Below are 26144 nucleotides of genomic sequence, written 5' to 3'. Positions count from 1 at the left end.
TTAAGTGTTTGCTAGTAAACCATTCATTCTGATGGTACAAAAGGCTCTGATCTGCTGGAGAGAGAACATGAGACACACCACAGGTATGGTTTTACTTCACCATAAATCAGTGTAAAGCAAATGTGCTGGCTCTAACAAGGCGGGTTAATTATTAAATTCACAAGTTTTTTTTTTTTTTAAAGACTTGGTTGTTCCAAATACATTTAAAAAGTTTTTCAGAGGCCTGTGAATTAATATCTTCTTCCCCTCCATCCACGTTCACTCTGGTCATCAAAAACATCCCAAAGCATTCCCCTGACCTTAAAGCTGGACTTTTCAAATAGCCTTTAGTCCCCCCTCTCAGGGTGAATCAATGAATGAGTGAATAAAAATACTGAAAATTCAAACGTAGTAGCTCTATTTTGAGCAAAGTCAAAAGAACAGCTGAGAAACAGGTCCTGCCTCTAAAGGTATAATCCTTTGTTTTCTTGTTGCCATCTTGTCATTCCTATAGCTGAGTTGAAGCTAGAGCTGGAGGCCTGCTCTGGTCATCTAGTCCTTGGAAGGTTCAATGGGAAAATACACTTTATGAGGACAAGATTTCAGAAATCCTGATGTATTAACCTGTATTTAGGGTGTGATTTTGTTATAAGGAGCAGCAGTGTTTTCTAAGAGATGCAGTTTCTGCCCACTAGGCCTTGATGATTTAGTCTTTTAAAATGAAATATGTCAAATACACAAAACATATAATGATTAACAAAATTAATTGTCTTCCAAAGCCTTAAGAGCCATTTATAATTTTATTGAGGTTGCAAAATAACAAAGCAACTTTTAATTATCTCTGCCCATGGGAAAAATCAATAGCTACCTTTCAATTTCTTTTTAGACAATGATGTAAACTTGACAATATAAATACTAATAGGCAGAGAAATACAAAAGAATGATAACCATATAGGGGGAAGACAGAGGAAGAAGGGTCACTAGTGGATTCTCTACAAACTGAGCAGTGAGCCCTAGCACTCATTTCCATTTGGCAAGAGTGTTTTTGTTAAATCCTTGACCATATATATAGAGTCGTATATATAGGCTCATATTCTTTGGAGGGTTAGCATGGATGCAAAGTGGCTTTTCAAAAATACAGTCTAGCTAGAGCAAAAGAGCCACCCAGCTTACTCAACTTTTCTGATTATTACGATGAACAGCATTCAGCACTTTGGTTACCCACACTGTCCACATCCCAGGCAGCATATCTTATCTCTGGCTTGCATTCTTTGTTTGCATCCTTGTCCTGTTATAGAAGAACGGATACTTATATTTCCTTGGTTATTAAATAACTCAATATTTTTAAAGGTTTCAACAAATTGAGACAAACATGTCAGTGGACCATGTGTCCTCTGTACTTTGACGCTGTGCTATACTGGTCATTTGAATATGCAAGACAGCAGGAGGTTGCCCCTTGGCATCCGTCTCTGTGGCAATCATTTCATCTACTCCAAAGTATTGTCTAAAAGAGAGCTGGTGACACGTGGACATTTAAGGGTGTGGTCTCATTGTACAAAACTGAACAATATTTTCAACTTCCAATGCTTTATAAACAATATATGTGTAGATAGCTGACCTTGCAAGAGGTGATTTCTCAGCGAGCTTTATGTTGATTTTATTTCACACGCAGGATAGTACACATCCTGATTTGTGCCTTAGGAAGACATGTTTCAGGGGTGGCAGAAAATGCAGGTAAATGTTCCCTCTCAGAACAGATTGCTGTGCTGGTATCTGTAGATGCCCAAGGCTGAAGTTCCTTTTGTAATTATTTTTAAACTGCTTCAAATCCCCAACTTCCCATCATCCCCATATATAGCAAGTTCTTAATGGTGCTGTTTCACAAGAAATCCATGATTGTGGTGCCGTGTGTATTTGTGAACGTGTTAGGAAAGGAAAGGAATATATAAAGACAAGAGAAACATCTTAAAAGATCTTTATTTGTTCTGAAACTATATTTAGATATAAATAGAAGTAATGCATCAATCTATTTTTCTTCCAGTCAAAATGAATCATTTTTCCCTGTTGTTTATTGTACTTTGTTAAACCTCTGTTATACTTACTATCTTAGTCGGATTTGAAATAGTGTTCTGTGTGTGTCTTTCTTTCCAGCTCACTGAACAGTGATTCCTTGGGAAGCAGGGACCAGATTTTGTGTTTCCCCCTCTGCACTTGTGGACTACTATGGACTACTATGGACTACCAGCTGCTCGGTAAGACCATTTCATTTTGTTTCTCTATGAAGGGCTGCACTCAGGAAACTGAAATCAGAGCCACAGCGGGAAACTTTTTGTGTTTTGAGATATTTTTCTGTTCACAATGTAAACGAAACAACATTGTTGCAGCGGTCCTTTCACTCTCTGAGGACACATCAGAGAGGCATTTGATTTCTCTTCTAAACCCATGGTGACGCTCATCTCACAGGCACACCAGATGCCGCCGTCAGCAGGTGGACCCTGCAATGGCCACGGCCCCAGAATGGGTTGCACAGGCCGAGGCTGTGGATGGAGGTGGAGGTGGGAGTGGAGAGGTAGAAACAGGTAAGGAGGAGGGCAGCCAAGGTGTTAGTGTTCCTAATACTAACTCTTTCATTGTTGTGTCGAGCGGGGCTGCTGGGAATTGTTCCATAAATTCTAGTTTGTGAAATGGCTGGATGCAATGCTATATGGTAAACAAACAAACACATCTCATATGCTGAAGAGTATTTAAGAAGTAATGTCTGGGGAATTCAGCTACTCTCTTTAGAAGTGGGTCAACAGTGATTTGAAGTGTGGGGATATTTTCAAATCTGCACACCGTAGCCAGGCATCAAGAGTATGTGCTATAAGCTGTGACAAAAGCAAACCCCATCTGGAGATCGCACTGGTCATACCTTTTGAGTGGAGCCCAGAGGCGGGAAACCTTCTGAGCCAAACTTTCTCTGGAGTCTGCTCAGAACTCACTGTGGAGTGCTTTGGTGTTTCACTTCCTTACATGGGTAGTGCTACGGGTCATCCTGATTCTTCGCCCCCTCCCCGCAAATGATAGCTCCCTGGAGTCATTAAGTAAAGCAGGTAAAGCCCACAGTGCAGTCAATCCAGGCTGCACTAGCATCCCGTGGGGAGCTTAAAACCCTGCACGCTGATGCCTGAGTTCTACCCCCAAGAGTTCTGATGAACTTGTCTGGGGTGGGGCCTGGACATCTGTATTTTGTAAAAGCAATGCAGGTGATTCTAACAGAGCTAAGGGGTCCAAGGTTGAGAAGCTCTATGCCAGAGGATTAAGAAGAACAGCACAAGCTCAAGCGCGTTGGTACAGCCGAGTGGGGCAGTGCAGACAGCAGTGCTGGGGCATCTGTAGCGCCACCACAGACACCCCAACAGCAACAGAGGCAAAGACAGAGGAGCCACGCTGGGCTGGGAGAATGCCAGAAAAGGAAGAGACCGCGCTCCTATCCTAGCTCCGCCAGGCACTGAAGCATGGAATCACTCCAGCAGTGCACGCCACGCTCCCGGCACAGGGCTGGGGACTGTGCACACTGAGTGAACAAGACTCAGTCTGTGCCTTTGAGCAGGACAGACGGACATTACAGGTACACGACGGGAGTACCCAGGGGACACAAAGTTGGGAGTGTCATTCCACCTGGGGTGGGAGCTGTGTGACAGGAAGGCAAAGCATTATCCTCGAGTCCATCAGGTGGCTTGGGTGATTGGGTGTAGGGTATGACAAGGTGATGATGGTGGTGGCCCGGGGGGTTGGCCTGGAGGCAGGAAGAACAGCTTGGTGTGTCGACAGAACTGCAAGCACTTAGCATAACGAGGCTGGAGGGGTGTCAGGGCCAGGTGAGAAAGGGCCTGAGTGTCCCCTTAAGGAGCACCAGGTTTCCCAGTGTGCAGAGGGACCACAGAAAAGGAATTCAGCGAGGGAGTCACGTGGTCAGGGTTTCGTTCTGGAGAAATCATTCCGGTAGATCATTCTGGCAGCAGGATGGCACTGGGGGGACCGTGATGGGAAGTTCGGGGAGCAGCTGCAGTTGTCCGAACCAGAGAAAGCTAGTGTCTGAATAAAAGCAGGAACTGAAGGTCAGAGAGGAGGGAGATGGTCGGAGAGAAGGTACCGAGCCCTTCCCTTTCCTAAGTGGCTCATCAACTCCTCACATCGTCCTGATGGCCAAGGTGCCTGTAAGTACACTTAACGCAATAAGCAAGGAACGGCAAAATGTTCTTCCTCCTCGTTTAATGGTCTTAACGTTCATGAGTTAATCACTAAAAATGTACATAGAGCACAATCCCTACCCTCCACCAGTTATATCCCAGGATATTATCATAGGCCACACCCCTAAATACCCAGTCACCCAGACAAAAGAATGCTATCCCCTCTCTCTGAAAAGCAAGCATTGATTGGGTCAGATACAATATGGGGTCAGTTAGGATTAGATATTTCCTGCAAAAATCCACACAGGATATATAGAGTGCTGGATTAATTTCACTGCAGTGGTTGAGAGTCCGCCTGCCGATGCCGGGGACACGGGTTCGTGCTTCAGTCCGGGAAGATCCCACATGCCGCGGAACGGCTGGGCCCGTGAGCCATGGCTGCTGAGCCTGCGTGTCCGGAGCCTGTGCTCTGCAACAGGAGAGGCCACAACGGTGAGAGGCCCGCGTACCGCAAAAACAAAAACAAACAAAAAAAAACTATGGCTTGATTCTCTGAGTTGTTGTTTCCTCTCCAGGGGAAGGAGCAGTCAAGGTTGTATCAGCAGGATATCATTTCAGGAAAATCTTTCAATCTCGCAGCAGAAAAGATGTAGAAAAAAAAATGCTAGAGGGTATATAGGATATCTCTCATTTAGCAAGATAAAAGCCAGCCTGCTATATGGAGAATAACACATTCTGAGGACTGCAAGGGACAGCACTGGATTTGGGTGATGGCGGTGAAAGGATGCGTTATCCTGGTGATGTTGTTCATGGCAGGAGAAGCGGCAACGACTGGGTGTTGAGCACAGACCTGGGAACCTGAGATGGGCGACTCTTACCGGACAAATGATTCATTCCATTAGACCACAATCTCGGTTTCTCTGCTTGTAAAAGTTACGTGGTACTTGCTTAGGAATAAACTTATGGACTATAGAACTAGAAATGAAAAATATTTTTATCAAGTTTCTCCCAACCCCTTAACTTTTAGGGATCTACTGTTCCCTTTGTAAACCAGAAATGGTGGAATGAAGAAGTGCTGTGATTTTAATAGTACTTGTCTTTACCAACACTGTTAATTTCTCTCTAAGGAGCTGGGCAGTTTACATTGTATATATGTTCCCTGACTACAGTCTGTAAGCGGACCATTCAAACTGTTAGACTAAATTCATTACATTGTTGGAAATTTCCAACCAATCCATCATTCAGTAACCTTAGCTGGGTGGGTTCTTAATTTCCTGATCTTACATCACACCCTGAATACAGATCTAATGAGGGAATGAATGTAGCAATTCTTTTATTTGATTTAAAGCTTTTGTTTTGATTTCCCTTGCAAGAGAAAATATTTTATCATACAGTGGAAACAAGTGATAACAATTTTGAGAGGGACAAGCTTAACACACAGAATATAGACTTCCTGTGTTCGTGTAGGGGAGATAGTAGTAGCTGAAGGTATGATTCCTAATGATAACCTGGTTTGATTTGTGACCTGACTGCATCAGTGGCAGTTCAAAGAGTGGTTTCCAGCACTTTGCATCAATACAGTAACTCTGGGATCTTGAAAAACTCACATTTGCCATCTAGGACAGGAAAAGTCGAAGAATATGGGTACCCCTAAGCTAAGTATATTCACTGTAAAAAATGAGTTGGCTCATTGCAGTGTTGTTTGCAATAGGAAAAATTGGAAATAAAATATTTTAAATAGTTAAACAATGGTGTATTAATCCAATGTTATTCATTATTTAAAAACTGAAGAAGTTTGAGGTATTGACTTAGAAATATGTCCATGTTGTAGGGAGTGGGAGTAACTACAGAATGATATGCAAATCATAATTTTACCTTGGTAAAAACAAATAACTCGATCTACGTATATACCGTATGTTAGTACACATACACAGACATGTATATGTCTACAAGGCGTGGCAGTGTGGTATGTGCATGTGTGTAAGGATGAGTAACTGTGGAAGTGGAACGTGGGAAGACAGGCATTGCATGTTTTTCTTTATTAATTTTTAAAATTTTTTACACAATTTTATTTTTTATTGAACTATATTATAGTTAACATACAATATTATGTTAGTTACACGTGTACCACAAGTGATTTGACGTTACATACACAAAAAAATGATCTCTACAATGTCTAATAACCGTCTGTCCCCATCAAAATTATTACAGTATTATTGATGATATTCCTTATGCTGTATAATACTGCCCATGACATTTACCTTCTAGCATGTTTTCTTTTCCTTCTTATATCATTGAAGAACTATATGATATATATATATATATATTAAACAATAAACATCTAACGAAAACACTACCAACCCAATAGATGGGTTTCATCAAATTAAATGTGTTATATTTTAAAACCACCATCAAGTTAAGACCTTTTATTTAAGCCCACTATGAAAACATAACGTGTTTCTGAGTCAGGTCAGAGAGCCTGGCAATGATGACTTGTTGTTTTTAAGATCTTTGTGCTTGTAAGTCTAGTTATTTTTAATCATTTAAAGGAATATCCCTCAGCATGCTATCTGGGTGGTCTAGAGATTGAAGTAATGTATTGTAGCAGTCCGGAATAACTGTTATCAGGCAATCAGGGTTTTGCAGACTATTACATTCTAAGCATGTTTTCATTGCCCTGTGTAAATATTTTGATGATTGCCTATGTGCACTAATAACGTTTTGCATAACAAAGAATAACAGGTGCAGTGGAAAGGGAATCAAGTTCGAGGATGCATTTTTAATTTATCGTGTGTGTCTTGACTTTTTAAATGTATAGTAATAATAGCAGCTATCGTGGTGTAATTAGTTGCTATGGATAACCTATGACAATGAAAACCTTCTTTGGGGGACTTCCCTGGTGGTCCAGTGGTTAAGACTCTGTGCCTCCACTGCAGGGGGCGTGGGTTCCATCTCTGGTGATCCCTGGTCAGGGAACTAAGATCCTGCATACTGTGCTGCGTGGCTAAAACATTTACAAAATAAAGAAGAACAAAAGAAACCTTCTTTTGGAGTAAAGTAAGAAATCTCCCCAGATGAGTTCAGAAGATCATGGAGAGGCACTCTGATCAAAACCTCTGCTTCCCAGGGGTGCAGCCCTCTTACAGCCTGGAGTGATCATTCCCTGGGCTCTGTTGAGCCTGCGTGATTAAATGGGCAGGAAGAAGTAAGGACAGTGTCAGGAAAACACAAACTCAGGTTTGTCCATCCAATGATCAGAGGCAGTGATAACAAGCGCTTGAGTCCACCACTACCCACGCAGATGGAGGAGATGTGAGCACTGGCTAATTTAGAAAGGATGAATAACGCCTGCCGTCAGCCAGGGCCAGAGGACGAGGCAAACTCTTTGTGGGAGGTAGAATTTTTTTCCTTTTAATGGATATATTTGGAAATCTAGTTTAACGTGCACTTGTGCTTAGAAGAAAAACTGTCAAACGGCTTTCCTACCGTGATCAAGTTTTTTGGAATTCAAGGAAGGTGAATTCCCCCTCCCTCCAGAATTGTCCGACTACAATTTCCTATAAGATATGTAAACTAAACCCATGTATTTCATGCTATTCTCATCGTGTGAAGTCAGCCTGAAAATAGAATTTAAAGAAAAGTCAAGACTAATACAAAAAGGTACAATCCAAAGTCCTTTTCAGCTGTCTTGGCATTAAAATCGTGGGCAGAAAGCAGCGTCTGTGTTGTAAAATGGAATAAAAATTGCTGGAAAATTAATACGATAATACTTCTGTGAATATCTACAGAGAAAAAAATACAAATTCATTCATCCAACATAAATTAAACACATTGGTTCTCCCTCCCCAACTTTTGAGGTTACTTTTGGGGATGTTCATTTTACATAGTTTATGAACATGAGATTAATGTAGCTTTCTTTCTTTCTTTCTTTTTTTTTTTTTTTGCGGTACGCGGGCCTCTCACTGTTGTGGCCTCTCCCGTTGCGGAGCACAGGCTCCGGACGCACAGGCTCAGTGGCCATGGCTCACGGGCCCAGCTGCTCCGCGGTATGTGGGATCTTCCCGGACCGGGCTACAAACCCATGTCCCCTGCATCGGCAGGCGAACTCTCAACCACTGCGCCACCAGGGAAGCCCCTAATGTAGCTTTCTGATGAGATGCAGGCTTATGGTTCTCTCTCTGTCTCTGTCTCTCCCTCTCTGTCTCTGTCTCTCCCTCTCTGTTTCTCTCACTCTTTCTCTCTCTCTTTCTAGGTATAAATCACTTCGTCTCAGTTACCCTAAATAAGAACTTTTTAATCTTCTCAAACACTAAATTTTTAAATCCTAGTCTGAAACCAACTGAAAAGCTGACACTTTAAAAATACCTATCAATCTAATCTCTCTCCCTATATAATTCTAGTTCATCTATACTGGAGAGTGCAAGGCAAGTTATTAAACACGAGTATTTTATTCATTCACTGAATCCTCTCTTATAATAGACGTGAATGTTCTATTTCATGGCTTTCATTACTAGGTTCATAGGCTCTTATAATTGTTTAATAAAATTTTAAAGTGTAACACAGTTTGCTGTAAAAAAATACCCCATATTTCTCCTGGCTGTTGGGTTATGGATCCTTAGCTCTGATTTAGACCACTCTCGCCCTTCAACATTCCTGTATTATTGGTGAAACAAGAGTAATGAAAACTCCAACAAGAAGATAAAATGGCAAACAGCATATCAGTGGCTGACTGAGAACACAGCACTACACATAGATTAAGAGTTCATTACATATTGAATTAATGGGGACAAGTATTCAGGGTTTTTGGATTTCGGTTCTATGGAGTGTGCACCCAGTTACACCATGTTTAGCGAGGCTGAAAGAGAAGTCAGTTTCAGGGGAACTAAATCATCTCTGTAATAAGGAGAGCAGTAGTATGTACCCATTTGGCAGGGAAGGTTACTATTAATACATTTCATGGATTTAAGAGAAATCTATTAATAAAACACTATGTTTCAGGCAAGTGAGGGCTTACAAAGTGAGTATGACATAGGCATTTTCCCCAAGCTGTTAACATCAAAAGAGGGAGACAGACTTCTGAATATCTTATCATAACACAACATAATCCGTGCTACAATCAAGGTCAAATTGAGGGATGGAGAGAGAAAATAATTCATCTTAAATTTATAAAAATTTTCCATTTTCAAAAACAAGATTCCTTCTTAGTCCAGCATATGTTAAATTTTTGGATAAAGTATATTTTTTAAAATGTTACTTTAATGCAATTTTTACTGGTAAGAAAATATGGGAATTCCTTGAAGGCCAGTAAAACATGTACAGGGGTATAGAAGTTGACTTTTGTGGGGTTATTGGCATGAAACTTACAGTTTTTAAACACACATGGGACATTTTTGGAAGTCAACTGGATACATTTGGCCTTAAAGATCTCAATTTTTTTTGAAAGATTGGTAATATACCTATCACATTTTCTTACTATAATGCAATAAAAAGATCACTGAAAATGTTCTATACACTCAGAAAGTTTAAAACACACTTCTAAACCAGTCAAGGAAGAATTAATTAATAGAAATTAGGCAATTTTAGAAATGAATAATAAATAAAATACTATATGTCAAAACTTGTGGGATGTAGTAAGATTGTGCTGAGAGATAAATTTGTAGCCCTAAATGCTTATTTTAACAAAGAAGAAATGCAAAAAAAAAAAAAAAATTGAGCTAAGCATCCAATTTAAGAAATCAGAGGGAAGAACAAACTCACTTAATAACCCAAAGAAAGTTGAAGAGACAGAAATAAATGAAGCAGAAATCAAAGATACAAATGAGAATATCAAAAAAGTCTGCTTTTAAAAGAGTAATAAAAATGGCAACTACTGTCAGGCTTTGTCAAGGAAAAAAAAAGAGAAAAGAACGTTACTATACATGTAACGTTACACGATTAGATAAGTGAGAGAAGACAAGTTTATGCCCCCAAATTTAAAAACTTATAAGAAATAGATGTGTTCCTAGGAAAATAAAAATGATCAGAACTGACTCAAATAAAATAAAACCTGACATGTGCTATCACCATGAAAGGAATTGAATAAAAATTTAAAATCTTTCTGTGAGCAAAATCCTAGGCCCAGAGTATTTTCATTGATGAGTTCAAGGTGTTAGTAATTCCAAACGTAAACTCTTTCAGAGAAGAGAAAAAGATGAAGCACTCCTCAACTCATTTTTTAAGTCCATTACAACCTTGATACCAAAACCAGACAAGAATGGTATGAGAAAAGAAACCTATTAAAAGAAATTATTAAACATAGAGGCAATATTCTGAAACAAAATACCAGCAACCAAAATTTAGCCATCGATTAGAAAAAAATCACAGCCAAGCTAACAAATCTGGAGCCAACTTAGTTAGCAGGTTAAGGGGGTGTGGGAGGGGAGAGAGGAACATGGTTACTTTTACAGTCGTAGAACAAACATTTGATAAAATTACACACCTAATCATGATTTAACAAGTAAGCAAATGCAGCTTCTGGCAACAGGAAGATCATCACTACCTTAACTGGAAGAAGTGAATCTAAAAAATTGTATTTATTTTTCAGAGATCTGGCAGGTAAACTAAAAATGAGCTTTCTCCCTCTATAGAAAGATGAGGAAAGGCTGTTACTATTTAAACCATTTTTTTGCCCCATTACATATATAAACGTGTGTGTATGTTTGTACAAATATAAATATACACAACCACACAGAGATTTATTGCAGAGTAGTTAAGAAGGCGAGTTCTGGAGGAAAATTGCTAAATTAAAATCCTAGGATTGTATGTTTTGGGGCCAATTTTCTAACCTCCCTGTGCCTCAGTTTTCTCATCTGTAAAATGGGTGAGGAAAACACCTCATTGGTTTGTTGTGAGAGTTAAATAAATAAATACCTGTGAAGCATATAGGAAAATGCCTGACAGATTGTAAGCACTCAGTATAAGAATTAGTGGCTATGGTGATTTTCTTTTTTGGTACTAAAATGTTTCCTTTATATTTTTTCTGTATTTTCCAAATTTTCTACAATATTTTACTTTTGTAAAAAGAGCTATTTTAAACACACACACTGGCACACACACCTATACTGCTCACATACACCTCCTGCAAAAGCCCTTTGATCTGAGTTGCCTCATACGCTTCCCTGGAAGGTTGAGTTGTGGCGAAACATCACTTCTGAGAGCTCTGCCCTCACCCGTCAGGGCACCTCTACGTTCACTGTTTCTCCTAAGGCAGGATGGTTGAAGCATTGCTCTGACCACGTGTTATCAACCCCGTGACAGTCCACTGTGAGCCCTGGTGACTCCAGAGGCAAAGGAAAGGCTCTTTCTGATCATGCTGAGACAAAGATGCAGCAGAATCACCCATGGGACTTCCTAATCAAGGATGGTCACACTCTGCCCCTGAAGACTGTGATTTGGCAGGTCAGAGGGTACTTGCAGATTTGTGACGCTGATGGGCACCTGGGTTGTGATCAGCTGCTTTATCCTGTTTTCACTCAACCTTTCCCCACGTCCTGACACAGGCAACCCTGGGCTGGTGGGTTTGAATGGTATGCAGCACTTCCCAATGAATTTTAATTAATTTTCAGAATTGTTCAGGAAATATTCTAGATTAGAAAAAAGGGGAAGTGAAGGAGAAACTAACAACATTCCTCATTCTCAGAAGTTTAAATGTTCATATAGGAAGACAGAAGTAAACATATAGGATAATTACAGAGCATAATAAGAGGCCTTAAAGGAGAAAATAAATGGGGTGATATGGCACCCCATGGGAGAGGGGAGAGGGGGCTTGAGGCAGGTGCCCAGGGACGGCTGTGCTGAGCAGGTGAGGTTATAGTGGAGAGTTTGAGATGAGAGGGAGTAGGTTATGCTCAGAAGAGCAGTGAATGTTTTCTAGGCAGAGGCAACAGCTACTGCAACAGGAAAGAACTCTGCGTGTTCTAGTTTGGTGTCTGGAATATCATGTGTAAGAGGAGATGCTGGGGAGGTCAGTGCATGGAGACTTGTTCAGGTCGAGGACTTTAGGTTTTATTCTAAGTGCAGTAGAAGAGCACAGGCTCTTCAATGGAGTGTGGTGGAGGTGATGTAGGAAATTGATGTTTTCAAAGATTACACTGGTTTATATATGGAGATAGATTGGTGGAAAATAATAGCAGAAGCAAGGAAGCTTTCGGGAGACTCTTGCAATAACCTAGGTGAGAGATGATGACAGCTTGGATTTGGGGGGTAGCAGAGGGATGGCAAGGGGTGAATCAAGTTGGGGTCTCTTTGGAGGTAGATGGCACCTAGGGTATTTGTGGCAGATTCATGGTTCTGATTGGCTATATGACAGTTGGAGATCAGGCCATTGGGTCAAAAGCCACTGCAGGGCCTCCTTCCTATGAAGGTAAATGGAGAGAATGCTGACGGGTCTCACAGGTTCAAAATCCAAGTTCCCATTTGTCCTTTTGGACCATTAGAGTAGTTACTCTGCGGCTATTGTAAATGCCTTACTGTGTCAAAAGGGTGAGATGCTGTTTTTGCTGAGGGATCAGCTTTCAGCTGCAGAACTCCATATTCTAGGCAACATTTGGCACTCACTCAATTCTCCTCCTATGTCAGAGGTGGAATAAGTCTAGGCTTCAGTCCTAAGAGTACCAAGATGTAGGGCAGGCCCCAGGCATCTAGTTCCATGCTGCACCGAGGAGTCCCTGAGGAGTTCCAACCTCATCTGAACCTTTGGGACCTCCCTCTTGAGAGGACCAGAGCTAACCTGCTTCTCGGAGGCTGATTCTGAGCTGGAGCCAGTCCAAGTGCACGACAACGTCCTCCCATTCTCTACATTCTTACTCAACGTGACTGTGGTCTCCGTGAGTTCACCCCAGCCCTGCTCAGCCCCTGGGCCAGCTCCGGAGAGTCTAAGGCTGCTCATGAATTGGGGGATGGGATGGGAAGGAAAGTGTTACTTGCTAGGTATTGTGGACAAAAGCAGAAGTGGAGTTAGCAAATGCCTTACTTCCCCATTTCCTATCATGAGAAAATGGTGAGATGTTGCAAAACCCACAATTCTCAGATAGGTTATGTACGTGTGACATGGTGGACCATTCCCAAATACACAGCTTAAAGAAAATATAAATAAACCAGTGTGTAAGTCAAATGACACACTGATTGCCCTCAGCATGAGGAAAGCTTTTTTTTTTTCTTTTGCGGTACGCGGACCTCTCACTGTCGTGGCCTCTCCTGTGGCGGAGCACAGGCTCCGGACGCGCAGGCTCAGCGGCCATGGCTCACGGGCCTAGCCGCTCCGCGGCATGTGGGATCTTCCCGGACCGGGGCACGAACCCGTGTCCCCTGCATCGGCAGGCGGACTCAACCACTGCACCACCAGGGAAGCCCGAGGAAAGATTTTTGTACGCATATTAGCTACAGGTTACAAGGGTGCTCCCAAGAGTATGATCCAAATTCTTTATCTCATCCCCAAACAAATTTTATAAAGGACTTGGACCCTTATGTTTATGGCACTGTGTGAGGGGTCAGGAGTAAATTTAGAAGCAATTTGAAGACACGAGAGTTATAACCATATACTTTACAGCTTGAAAATGGCAAACAGTGATATGGATATAAATGCAGTAAGAGTGGTAAATATTGTGTCAAGAAATTATTTAGGTTCTCTTGAAAAATAAGTTTCAAAACAATACATCGAACATGAACCATTTAATTGAAAACTGAAAAACTGTGTGTTTCATTAAATCTAAGCTATCAAATGTAAGCCAGCTCAGTTTCAGAAATGTTAATATGTGAGCACATACACATTTTAAAGTCAATAAAGGTTTTTATAAGTGCTTTTTATAATTGTTTTTAAATAACTGTTTTTAAAGGCAGAAAGAGTGTCAGAACAATATATTCTAAAATGTTAACGGAGAAATATTATACTTTAAAATGTTCAAAATATACCTCTGAGGGAGGGGAGTGGGATGGGATAAAGGACCCTAGATATTATTCTATACACTTTTACATTATTTGAACTTTTTATAATGAGTATGTATTGAGAGAATGTGTGTGTGTGTGTATAAATGACACTGATTCATATGGGTAAAGCTACATGTAGATTTGCCGGTCAAAAATTCTGTGTGTGGAGCAAATAGGCTAATAGATCCTGATTTTATTAAGCATGGCAAATGCTCACATAACTCAGGGAAGGTCAAAGAAATTTTCTGTTTGTGCTGCAGCTACACATTCCTACCTGCTGTGAAATAAACCCAGCCTTCCTACCAGGGTCTGTTGATTCAGCTTTGCCGTCTGGAGCAGTCTAGCATTCACAGCCTGAACGGAATAATGCTGCTTTGGTCAGAGGCTCTGCCGGGAGCAAAGTTTGCGGTAGGTGGTGTTAATTACATTCTTTCCATAAAATAGCAGGGCTCTAAGCATGGAGCTGGGTAGAAACTGTGGAGCACATGTGGCAGCCGAGATTTAGGATATAGGCAAAGGTTTGTGGGCGAGAACAGCAGGCAGGCAAGGCCATAAAGTCAGGGAAGTGGCTGCCTCATTATCCGTGAGTCCTGTTGCTTCTGAGAACATTCTGTACCATGTGCACCGTAGGCTTAGGGCACATTCCAAAGCCATTTTTTATTATCGTTTAGAATCTCATTTTCAGAGTAGGTAGATAAATAAGCTGATGGTTAAACATTTGTAAAGCAATGCGTTCCAACAGACTCTACCCGTTGACCATGGGACCAAAGGACATCACAGTGCTTTAGAGTCAGTGCAGAAAGCAACCTTCTCAGGTCTACTGGAAAAGGATATGCATTCATTCATTCATTCATTCATTCAAGAAGTGACTTATTGAGTGCCTTCCATGTGCTGGAAATACACACTGATGAAAACGGAGAAGCTCTTGCCCTTGTAGAGTTTACATTCCGGTGAAGGTGACAGATAATGAACAAACAAGACAGGAATAATTACAGACAGAGGTGACAGTGCTATGAGGAGCATGAACAGAGTGACACGACAGAGAGTAAGTGGCAGTGAGCGTGGGTGAGGGGTTCTTCACACGGTTTAGGGTGCAAACGAGGCCCTGCTGGGGAGGCATCACTGGAATGTATTGCTGAAGGCTGCAAAGGCAGCAGTAGAAGCTTCAAGAAGAATCCCTCCCTGAGCATCAGGAGACCTGAGTCTAGGTGGGCAATATGTTCCTCAAGGAGCTGCCTGGCAGTGAATCTCAATAATCACAAATCTGTTAACTGAAGAAGACTAATTTTTATGTGAAAATACTTTATAAACCGTAAAGAATTTTATAACATTACTTCCATTCAATGTTCATAACAGCTCTTCTAAGTAGGTCAGATAAGGATTAAAATTATTTGGATGCTGGCAAGTCCAGCTACATAATTTGCAGTGCCTGGTGCAAAATAAAAAAGCAGGACCTCCTGTTCAAAAATGATTAAGAATTTCAAGGTGGCAACAGCAGAGCTTTAAACCGTGAAACTTCTGAGCACAGGGCCCTGTGTGACTGAACAGGTTGCCTGCTAGTGAAGGGTTGCCCTGGACACTTTGCTATCATCAGAGTTGGTGGTGAAGGGGAGGGGAGGGGGTAATTTTTTGCTACATTTATATCCAGGGTACATATGTTTGCAAAATACTAAATTGTCAAATACTAGTTTTTATTAATGTAACTGTACCATTGAGCTTATGCCAAGAAATCTGGTCTGTTTCTTCATTTGATATTTTCTACCCTTTTCTTTCAATAATTTAAATATCTGAGAGAATGCTCAGAGGGCCAATATCTTTTCCAAAAATCTGTAGCAGTTGAGTTGTTTAGATGTAAGTTGTCTTGAGAAAAACGACTTTTGTGCCGTAAAGAGATCTTGGTTTGCAATAAGGATTCCTGACTGTGAGTCCTGCTTCTGCCATTTAATGTTTATGTGATCCTGAGTAAACTGCCTAGTCTCACTGAACTTTAGTTTCTTCTGCAAAATGGAAGAAATTTCCCTTTAAAAATGAGTCCAAATTGTTGGTAAGGAGTCAGTGAGATCATGCTTGCTGACCTGCAATGCGTGGCTCATAGAGAAAATGATCCTTCAGTGGTTTTCTGCTTGAAGGCCAAAAAGGGCTGACAGTCAGCTGGCTAATTGTTAATGGGTGGTGTCATTTCTTTTTTTTTTTCCTTCCTTTTTTTTTTTTTTTTTTTTTGCGGTACGCAGGCCTCTCACTATCGTGGCCTCTCCTGTTGCGGAGCACAGGCTCCGGAGGCGCAGGCTCAGCGGCCATGGCTCACGGGCCTAGCCGCTCCGTGGCATGTGGGATCTTCCAGGACCGGGGCACGAACCCGTGTCCCTGCATCGGCAGGCAGACTCTCAACCACTGCGCCAGCAGGGAAGCCCCATGGGAGGTGTCATTTCTGATTGGGGTCATGTGTTCCTTGCTGTTTATTAAATATTTTGAACATCATCCTTGTATGATAGGATGTATGCCATACTGATTTGCAAAAGAATGGTAAGTTTATAATTTTATTTAGTGTATTAATAATATCTCAATGGGAAGACATGCAATTTTTGAAAATTGAGGTCAAATTCACATGACATAAAGTTAACTATGTGAACAACTCAGTGGCAGTTACTACATTTATAATCTCATCTAATCGTCATCTTTATCTAGTTCCCAAGCATCTTCATCACCTTAAAAGGAAACCTGGTACTCATTAGCAGTCACTCCCCCATTTCTCCTTTCCCTTAGCCCCTGGCTACCATTAATATGTTTTCTGTTTCTATGGATTTACCTATTCTGGACGTTTTGTATAAATGGAGCCACACAATATGTGGCCTTTTGTGTCTAGTTTCTTTCACTTAGCGTGTGTTTTCAAGGTTCACCGTATTGTAGTGTGTATCAGTACTCACTTCTTTTTATGACTGAATAACATTCGGCTCTGCATATATGCCACGGTTTGCTTATCCATTTATCTGTTGTTGGACATTGGGCTTTTTCCATGTTTTAGTTACTGGGAATAGTGCTGCTATGAAAATGCAAGTGCGTGTATTGATTTCAATACCTGTTTTCAGTTCTTTAGGTACATACCTAGGAGTGAAATTGCTGGGTCATACGGTAATTCTGTGTTTAACTTTTTGAGGAACAAATCATGCAATTTAAAGCCAAATAGGTAATCAAACAGACTATTTATTATAAAATATAATAATAGAAAGAAAACACTTCCATTCCTTTTCTTGCTTTTCTATCCCAGGTGCTGGTTCTTAAACTACTGCTACCATGAGACTGACCAAAATTGAGGACTTGGATTCCAGAGCCCCTGCTTTTGACCGAGAGACCTCCCAGCTAAGAGCTAGAATTCATAAGAATGTGTTAGATCTCAGTGCTAGAACATATGAGCCAAATTGCATTTCGTGTCTCCATCTTCCACTGTCTATTATGTAAGCCTGTTGCTTTTAACAACACCTGAGTCAGTCTAGTGAAGAGAGCTATTAGCCAAGGTTAATTATATTCACTGAAATGTGAGTAAATGAAAGAAAGTGAGTCATGCACTAAAGTGATTTTATGGCAGTTTATGAGAGAAGGGTAAATCAAATGTTCAAATCTAAACTACTGGGAACATTTGAGTGGGGCTGAATCATATGTCTGAGTGGATATATATTTTATAGCACACACCTGTAGATCCTTAAGGTGACTGTCCCACTGCTGTGGTCAGACTGTTCTCTTCCTGGAGACCTAGCGGTGACCTCTCCAAACCCATCAAGTGAAGCCCAGGACACCTCACATGGGGACCACCCATATTGGGCAAAAAGAAAACAGAAGGGGAAAAAAGAGAGCGGCAAAGTCACATTTCTTCTTCAGAGTTTCATCAAGAGCTAGCTCTCATCCTGCAATTGGTTATTTCCCCTAAAATTCATACATTTTAACAAATTTTAGCACAGCAGCCTAAGGAAAGTAGCACGCGGGGAGTACATGGGAATGAAATGACCAAAGAGAAAGGACGGTGTTTCTCCAGCCCCATCACCACCAATGTGTGTATCACAGATGCATTTTTGCTGTCTCAGCCTAGATGCCCTCATGCCTTCTTCACCTATTTGTTATTCATTTATTTAGTTAATGATCTGATTTCTAAGTCTGCCCCAGGCACTATTTTAAATGTTCTCTAGAATATATGCATGACTCAGAGTGAAATCCGCTCTCAGTAAGCTTGTGGGTAGAAGAAAATGTTGGGCGTGGAAGCCTCCAGCCTTAACATGGTAGAAGGGTTGTAGGGGAGGGGTTAGAACATGGACTGTGGTCCCAGCTCACCTTGATTTGAATCCTGTTCTACCTTGGCAGAGTGACCTCCTGTCTCTGTCCCTTAGATCCCCATCTATAAAGTGAGGATAATACTAAGACGTATCACACGGGCTTGTTTTGAGGAAAGCACTGGAACAGTGTGTTGGCACTAGGTAAATGCTACAAAAAAATAAGTGACAAATACACTAACAGAGAAATGACTGAAGTGCCCTGGGATTCAGAGGCAGACATGTGCTGGGAGGCTAAGAAGGCTAAGGGCAGAGACTGCATTTGATCTAGGCCTTGAAGGCTCAGCTGAATTCTCTATCTGATGTTCTTGATTTACCTGTCCATCTGAGCCAGTGCTCTCAGCATTAGATAAGCAGAACTTTGCCCAAACTTCTCTGTGCATTATCTATTAGCATGTAATATAGACATGGCTCTTAAAACATGCTTTCTGAGGGCACTGAGAAAGCAAATTTTTTCTTTCATAAGAGTTAGTTCGGGGCTTCCCTGGTGGCGCAGTGGTTGAGAGTCCGCCTGCCGATGCAGGGGACACGGGTTCGTGCCCCGGTCCGGGAGAATCCCACATGTGGAGCGGCTGGGCCGCTGAGCCTGCGCGTCCGGAGCCTGCGCGTCCGGAGCCTGTGCTCCGCAATGGGAGAGGCCACAACAGTGAGAGGCCCGCATAACGCAAAAAAAAAAAAAAAAAAAAAAAAAAAAGTAAAAAAAAAGAGTTAGTTATTTGTCCTTCAAATAATCAGACCACTATTTGCTTGACTTTGAGTTAGTCATCTCACCTCTCTGGGACTCAATTACCCCATTTGGAGTAGTAAAGGTCTAGACTCGGGAAGCACTATGGCTTTTAAAACAACTAACTCTAACTATTATGATTATTAACAATACTGTTGTGAGTTTTAGCCTTGTACCTCATTCACATTGTTTATGAAGAGTTCACTACAAATCTTATAAGCCCTGGGCCTGAGTTTTTTAGTGATTGATTTCTCTATGAAGTTTTATATTACAGAATCTCCAAAGGAGCTTTCCAAAACCATAAGACTGCCAAAATTTTATTTGACCAACAAAATTTACAATGTTTATGCCCATATTTATAACTTCCATCCTTATCCACCCCACCCCTCTCTCTGTCTGTTTTCCCTCATTTTACCTAGTTAAGGAAAACCAGCTGCTTACTACTGCAATAAGGTCAGTGTTCTTCCTACAAATATGGAAATCTCTAGAAGGAATAGAGTTGTTTGTTTTTTTTTTTTTAGTTTGTGATCTAATTTCAATTAGACCTACTACCTATTTTCACTCTGCTTTGGTTTATTCATACTTGTTATAGATCCACGTACTGTATTGCCCAAGAGAACATAGAATTTTGGTTTGTTTTCTGTGGGCTAGAATCTCTTTGGGGTGTAATGGTTTCCTATAGTCAAGATAGTTAACAGAATCCAATGAACCTAGTTTAAGAAAAAGGGACTTAATTCAAGAAATGGGAAGTCAGAAGCAGGTTCTAGACTGAACTTTCAGGAGCCACCACTGAATTGGCCTGCCTGAGTAGCTGCTGCCTTTAAGAGAAGAAGGAAGGAAATTTCAAAACCCTGAAGTTGTAACTGCTAATAGCTCTGGGAATAGTCCACTATGCTGTAATGTGCATCATCAGTATGGATGCGCCCCTCTCCCCATTCCCTGACTCTCAACACCCACAAAACTAGGAACCAGACCTGGGACCTGTACTAGTTTTCTACAGTTGCTATAACAAAGTGTCACAAACTGTTTGGCTTGAGCAACAGAAAGGTATTGTGTCACAGTTCTGACAGCTAGGAGTCCAAGAGCAAGTTGTTAGCAGTGCTGGCTCCTCCTGAGAGCTGTGAGAGAGAATCTGTGCCATGCCTCTCTCCTAATTTTTGGTGATTTGCCAGCAACTTTTGACATTCCTTGGCGTGTAGATACATCAGTCTGATCTTTACTTTCATGTTCTCGTGTGTCTGTCTTTGTGCCCAATTTCCCCCTTTTATAAGAGCACTAATCATATTGGATTGGACGCACCCTAATGACCTCATCTTAATTGATTATCTGCAAAAACCCTATTTCCATATAAAGGTCACATTCACAGGTACTGGCGGTTAGGATTTCAACATTTTTCAGGAACACAATTCAACCTATAACAAGACCTCTGCAACTATTGTTGTAGAAAAGACAAGAAAACCAAATGCCACCACTGCAATGATGCTACTAGAAGTATCCCGGGTGGCAGAATGGCCTCTGCCTTCCAAATCCTGTGTGCTTAGGTTTGTTTGGTGGAAGTTCAACCTTGGAAGGAGCTAGAGCTGTAAGGGAATCTGGCAAATGACAAAAGGTCTGTAGCTCTTCAGCCTCCGGGATGCTAAGTGGGGTGAAATGGAGATGGATGGGCTACAGTAGAGTTGGATGAGCCGATCTGCATTACCTTCCACTTAGGGAAGTGGAGACCTGTAAGAGACACTGTGTAGACTAATGAGGTAATGAGTGATGGAGCTAAACAATATCATCATTTGTTAGTAGTGAGTCACTACTTTCAGTCCCAGGACACGATTTATTAAATCTCTTTTTCAACTACTACAAGCTATTTATTCTTGGACTGGAAATTGTAAGTATTTAAAAAGGCAAGTGATTTATTTTCTTCTGACCAGCAGGATTATCTTTAGGCCCAATATCTTTGAAACCTGTCAGAGCCTAGGGGGCATGTAGTATATAAGTACAAAGGAAAGAACAAGGAACAAAGGAAAACTTTGACTTATGCTGGGCTGGTTAATAATGTCCACCCACCTGTTCTTCTCAGTTAGAAATCTTAGGGACATCTTCATGCTTCCCTTTCTCTCACATCCTAACCCAATTTTTTCACTGTCAAATCCTAGATATTTTGCCCTAAAATGAATTTCAAATTTGACCGTCCCACTTCATTCCTGTGGCCACTCTCTGAATTGAGTCCCTCACCGCCTCCAGATGGATGTCTGCAGTAACCTAGTATTCCCACCTCTATATTCTTTTCCATTCCTTCTTTCATGGTATTGTCAGAGTTATTCTTCCTAAAAAGAATCTATGTCCAACCCATTTTTCAAGTCACTGCTCTCCTAATGATTGTTATTAATAGCTATAGTAGAAGCAACAAACTTGTTCTTTTGATTTTGTAATTTCCTCAAACTTTTCCATGAGCTACTTTTTTTTTCTTGTTTTTTTTTTTTTTTTTTTTTTTTGCGGTACGCGGGCCTCTCACTGTTGTGGCCTCTCCCGTTGCGGAGCACAGGCTCCGGATGCGCAGGCTCAGTGGCCATGGCTCACGGGCCCAGCCGCTCCGCGACGTGGGATCTTCCCGGACTAGGGCACGAACCCGTGTCCCCTGCATCGGCAGGCAGACTCTCAACCACTGCGCCACCAGGGAAGCCCTACATTATATTTTTAACTGTTTGCTTGATAGCTCCTGCTGGATATCCTATGAGTGTCTCAAGCCCTGAAGTGACATGCTCTGAACTGAATTATCATCTACTAATCTCCTCTCTGGAGGTCAGGGTGCTAGCATGGTAGAGCTCTTGTGAAGGTCCTCTTCCGGGTTGCAGATGGCTGACTTCTCCCTGTGTCCTCACATGGTGGAAGGCGCTAGGGAGCTCTGTGGGGTCTCTTTTATAAAAACACTGATCCCATTCACGAAAGCTCCACCCTTGTGACCTAATCACTTCCCAATGCCCCACCTCCTAATACCATAGTATTGGGCATAGGATTTCAATATGTGAGTTTTGGGGGGACACAAACATTCAGACCATAGCAATAACATTGTAAGCCTATCCCAAAGGCTGGAAGCTTGAGGAGACCACAGGAGCTCCAGTTCACCTTGACCTGGCATCCTGTCATCTAGCATCTTTTCTAAAATCTGTATTCTTGTGTGAATCTCAGTGTAACATGGCAAACACTCGTCCCCTTGTACTTGCTGGTCTAAATCTTTTTCTTCTTTTCTTCCAAAGCCCATACCCTCTCCCCCCTCTTCCAGATATCATTGTGAAAATTACCCCTTCAAACTAGACCAGCTTCTTTGCAATCTTGAGAGTTCCACTTTAGAATAAACTGATGACATTGGTCTTGTGTTGATTATAAAATAAAAACACAGGTAGTAGATGCAAGGCCTTAAGTTTTATTTAGCCCAGAAGACCAAGGGAAGGGTTCAGAATCTGCTTGTGTATATGTCCATGAGAATGCACATATCCTTGAGAAATGTGGAAAAACAAGCCCAGTTCCTATTAATTGCCCCTGGTTTGGTTTTAGTGTTTGGAATAGCATCTATATGTAATTTTTCATAACTAAGAAATATGAATTATTTTATTACCTGGTTGTATAACATGCAGTAAATTAAGAAAAAAAAAACTGCAGGCTAATCTTTTTGGTCTTTACTTTCAAGGCTTCATTATGCATGTATTCAAGGACTGAGTCCTCAAAGGATCATTATTCTGATCTCTTGCTTGCAGACAGCATGACCTTAAAAAGAAAAAGCTGAATTAAATTCTCTAGCTACTGAATGTGAGATGTCTTTTTAATTTTTTTTCTTCCCTTTTCTTTTCTTTTCCCTCCCTCCCTCTCTTTCTCTCCCTCTCTCTCTCCCTCTTTTTTTTTTTTTTTTTGCGGTACTCGGGCCTCTCACTGTTGTGGCCTCTCCTGTTATGGAGCACAGGCTCCGGACGCACAGGCTCAGCGGCCATGGCTCACGGGCCTAGCCGCTCCGCGGCATGTGGGATCTTCCCGGTCCGGGGCACGAACCCATGTCCCCTGCATCGGCAGGTGGACTCTCAACCACTGTGCCACCAGGGAAGCCCTTTCTTTCTTTCTTTCTTTCTTTCTTTCTTTCTTTCTTTCTTTCTTTCTTTCTTTCTTTCTTTCTTTCTTTCTTTCTTTCTTTCTTTCTTTCTTTCTTTCTTTCTTTCTTTCTTTCTTTCTTTCTTTCTTTCTTTCTTTCTTCTCTTTCTCTCTCTCTCTCTCTCTCTCTCTCTCTCTCTCTCTCTCTCTCTCTCTCTCCCTCCCTCTCTCTCTCTCTCTCCCTCCCTCCCTCCCTCTCTCTCTTTCTCTCTTTCTTTCTTTCTTTCTTTCTTTCTTTCTCTCTTTCTCTCTTTCTCTCCCTCTCTCTCTCTCTCCCTCCCTCCCTCCCTCTCTCTCTCTTTCTCTCTCTCTCTTTCTTTCTTTCTTTCTTCTTTTTTTCTTTTCTCTTCTCTTTTTTCTTTTCTTTTCTTTTCTTTTCTTTTCTTACTGGTGTCAGTGTCCAGACCACCATTCTTAAGTTATAAGGCATGTGATATGAACTTAAAACCTTCCTTGTAATTCTAGTTCATTTTCTTTACGTGGTATCAGTAAAGATGAAAAGCCTTTATACTCTCGTAAGATAATAAATCATAAGCTTAAAGAATGATAATAATTTTTATCTACCTAAAGTTAGAAGAAAGAACGGAATTTGCAGTCCAACATGCATTTCAGGCCATAGTTTAGAGGTTTTTATCATATTCCCCCCATCTCCACTTGCTGACATTCTACTTTTTTCAGCCTGTTTCAAATGCCTCAGTCTTCACAAAGGCTTTCCTGGTCCCAGGTAACCAGCCACGATTGCTTTCTTTTCCCACGCTTTTCAGGTCTTTGTTTTGCTGTTATCACACTTTGATATTTTAGTCTGTATTGTAGTTACTGGGGACACACGTGGTATAAAAGGGACTCTGGAGGTGGGCAGATGGAAGCTCAACTGTGTTTATGTCTCCTGGGCTGTGTGACTCAGATATGTTGCCTCCCTCGCCGAGTCTCAGTCTCCTCGTCTTTAAAATGAGGCTAAGAGTAGCTGTTTTGCAGAACTGCCATGAGAGTTAGAGAGAATGCCCTGCTGGGAGCCCTCCCCACGCCTGTGAGGGGTAGCGGTGGAAAGCCCGGCCTAACCTGAAGCGGCAGCACATTTGCCTCTCCTCTAAGGCACCGACTCTGTCCTCTTCTGTGGATACTTTGCAGAGGCTGGAAGCACCTGGAACACAGGTGCTGGAAGAATCTTCGTGGAATTGGGAAAAACTGGTCTTTTCTCCAAAACAAACATTATTCCAGCTTTTCCTATAACTCCTTTTTTTTCTTTTTTTAACTACACACTTATTTATTATGGCTTTGTGCATTGAGCAGTATTGTTAATTATATTCTGAAATTTGAATATTTGGGATCATGAAATCAGATGATCAGTATCTTTTATAAGATACTTAAAAGTAAATCAAATCTGCAGGTGGTTAGAAGCAGAATGTGTATGGTATGGTATGTATGAATATGTGTGGGTATTTACCCAGAATTGGGAGAAAGTTTGCTGTCCCTTAGTCCTCAGGGTCTGAGTCTGCAGGCCGATGGCCTCTGAAACAGCCATGCAGAAGAGAGTCTTGTAAACAAACTGTATAAAAGAATTTAAACTTTTCAGTGCTCATCCTACATGAAGATGAAGCCTCATCTCTGACTGTATATTTTCCCTGGGTATCTTTTGGTCAAATTTCTCTATAGGAGAAAAAAACCCAAAAACATTTGCTATGCTATACTGTAAAGTATATGTTTAGCTCTTTGTAAGTGGAAGGTCATGAATCCCCCCCTCATACACCTCCTTTTCTCTTGGGAACCTACAGGCTCACTCAAGCTTCTCTTCTGCTGTTTGAGTTACAAAACTGTGACACGGGACAGAGCCTTGTTCCCACCCAGCCTTCCTGGGCTCCCGTGCTCAGCATCAGTGCTTCACTGGCTGCCCTTTTCTCCCACAAGCGTGTCAACAGAGAATAAGTACCAGCAGCAGATTTTTAGGAAGACACTGAGTACTATATTTAAGAATTCTTACTTGCCTTGAATTTTTCAAAACCAAAACCAGTAGAAATAAAAACAAAGACTATTTGGTCAAGGTCCTGAGGGCCAGAGTGCCAAAGGGCAGCATTAAGGGAGTTCAGAAATGAGGGGACCAGCCTTCTGAATAAAATCTAGGTTTCTGGAAGATTGTGGGTATTCTTTTATGAGCTCTGACTGATACTAACATATTTTGGGGAAGGGGAAAACGTCAGAAAACTGTACTGTGTCTTCAGCCATTTGTTTGTTCGTTCATTCAGAACATCTTCCTTTTTCTCTGCTAAGAATGTGACATATTTTCTAACAAAGGCCACAGGCCGTTGTAAAACATTCATCATGTGACAAAGACCCACTACTATCACAGTAGTTCTCCTTCCATCTCACTGTCAAAACCACATAGTGAGAATTTACTGCTGGCTCTCTCCTTGATCCTTTGTTTTGGGAGTGCAGTATCCGATCCGGCAGTCCCTCATAGAAGGTGGGACCTATAGCTCTCATCATTAGTGCCCTTCTATGCAGATGCATGCAGTTATGCTTCCTATAATCAAAGAATTTAGGACTGAAAGTCATGAGGTCCTTACCACCGAAGAAATTTTCAAATTTCTCAAAGCCACGAGGTCTAGGTTATTTCCTAGAACCTAAGTGTACCTTTTCACTGATCCCTATTAACATTTAAACCTATAATTTCAGCATTTCAAGATCTTTTAAAATCTTGATCTGTCTTTTGACATATTGTTTATTCTTCTTTGTCTCATGTGCAAATGTGATTAATCAATATTTATCAATTCTCTGTGAATTATTCAATTTATTGTGAATTCACTAACTGCACTATCATGTAGCTGATTCTATGAAGATATTAAAGAAAAAGTTGCCAAG

The 26144-nt window shown here is 41.3% G+C and overlaps 1 long non-coding RNA gene across 5 annotated transcripts in view; it reads left to right on the top strand.

The window, feature by feature from the left end:
• The first annotated feature begins 11389 nt into the window (after positions 1 to 11389).
• LOC111165998 (uncharacterized) overlaps positions 11390 to 26144 on the top strand; it is a 31445-nt gene continuing 16690 nt past the window's right edge. Inside the window, exons 1-3 of one of the 5 annotated variants that reach the window (XR_016395206.1) lie at positions 11390 to 11588; positions 14375 to 14522; positions 17380 to 17566. This is a non-coding gene — a long non-coding RNA (uncharacterized LOC111165998). The other 4 variants (XR_016395207.1, XR_002642527.3, XR_016395208.1 and 1 more) reach the window with 4 other exon arrangements.

This window comes from Delphinapterus leucas, chromosome 12 (assembly GCF_059928025.1).
Source record: "Delphinapterus leucas isolate spDelLeu-1000000601 "Yukka" chromosome 12, BTC_Dleu_Yukka2, whole genome shotgun sequence".
Lineage (NCBI taxonomy): Eukaryota > Metazoa > Chordata > Mammalia > Artiodactyla > Monodontidae > Delphinapterus > Delphinapterus leucas.
This window is presented reverse-complemented; position numbering and strand designations above follow the sequence as displayed.